Source organism: Arctopsyche grandis, unplaced genomic scaffold, assembly GCF_051622035.1.
Source record: "Arctopsyche grandis isolate Sample6627 unplaced genomic scaffold, ASM5162203v2 HiC_scaffold_768, whole genome shotgun sequence".
Classification (NCBI taxonomy): Eukaryota; Metazoa; Arthropoda; class Insecta; order Trichoptera; family Hydropsychidae; genus Arctopsyche; species Arctopsyche grandis.
Genome location: NW_027518580.1, coordinates 22,533 through 23,869, shown reverse-complemented (window position 1 = coordinate 23,869; position 1,337 = coordinate 22,533). Strand labels below are relative to the sequence as shown.

General features: G+C 29.3%; 1 non-coding gene across 1 annotated transcript; it reads left to right on the top strand.

Annotated features, from left to right (window-relative positions):
* The first annotated feature begins 375 nt into the window (after positions 1-375).
* TRNAS-UGA (transfer RNA serine (anticodon UGA)) lies at positions 376-457 on the top strand. Its single transcript has one exon. It is a non-coding gene; the product is annotated as a tRNA-Ser (tRNA).
* The last annotated feature ends 880 nt before the right edge of the window (positions 458-1,337 follow it).

Sequence of the window (1,337 nt, the reverse complement as noted above, 5' to 3'; positions counted from 1 at the left end):
AAACAAAACCATAATTAACAGTGCTTTTATTGATTTAAGAAGGCACTGGAACATATCATGCCAACTATTAACATGGTGAAAAACAAAACCAGAATTGGGGGTTCCCGATTTAAGAAGGCTCCAGTAAGGTAACAGAATAGAATCAGTCTCAACTTAATAGAAATTACAAGGTGGTAGACAAATGTATTCACTTACATTTTTAAATTAATTTTTTGGCATTCTTTGTGATACAAAATTTATAAATTTTACCTGTGTCCATTCTTATTTAAAAACCTTTTTATCCTTGAGAATACCATAAAACAAAAAATATTAAAAACAACAAGTAATCATGTCCATTCCTTTAACACTTCTAATTCCAGTAAGGTTATACTTTCAGTCCGCGTGGCCGAGTGGTTAAGGCGTCAGTCTTGAAAACTGATTCGGTTCCCGATCGCAGGTTCGAATCCTGTCGCTGACGTGTTTTTTAAAGTTACTTTTTTTTATTAAAAACAAATTAAACGGACTATGTAAAAAAAGTTCTTTAAATTTTAGAACAGCATAGTTTTAAGTAGGGACAATCTAAAGGGTTGTTAAGCAATGTTTGAATACAATTTATTCCCATAAATCAATTTCACTTGCAAATTGGCAATCTAAAGGGTTGTTAGTTTGAATACAATTTATTCCCATAAATCAATCTCACTTGCAAATTGGCAATCTAAAGGTCTTAATTTCACGATTAATCTCCCACATAGACAAAATCCTGTAAAAATACCTTACACCCTATAAATAATTAGTCTTCTACCTTAAATCCTTCATCTTCTTTTAAATAATTCTAAAACCCCTTCTTTGGTCTTTCTATATCTTTATGTTTCTTTTTTATCTCCATGTTTATTTTAGTTTACAAATCCTTTTTTTATTTTTAATCTTAGAATTATTAAAAACATTTATAATTAAAATTATTTGATTTAAAATGAAAGGATACATTCTATTTATAATTAGATTCTTTTCATAAAATTTATTAAAAACATTTATAATTAAAATTATTTGATTTAAAATGAAAGGATACATTCTCTTTATAATTAGATTATTTTCTTAAAATTTATTAAAAATTAAAAAAAGATCTTAAATATGATGTGAGCAGTTTTCTTTTTAGGTTGCGCTCAAGGTCAATGGGACACTTAGTCCTAAGGCTCGCCGACTGTCGGCAAAGGGATAGAAATGCTATAGGGGCCTCCCAGAGTTTTGTGGGCAACTTCTTTTTTTGCTGTAAGGCAACCACTTTTCATTAAATCCGATTTTTTTTTTCTTTTTTAGGTTAAAACCCTCCATTGGTCAACACAACTGACCAATCGATATGA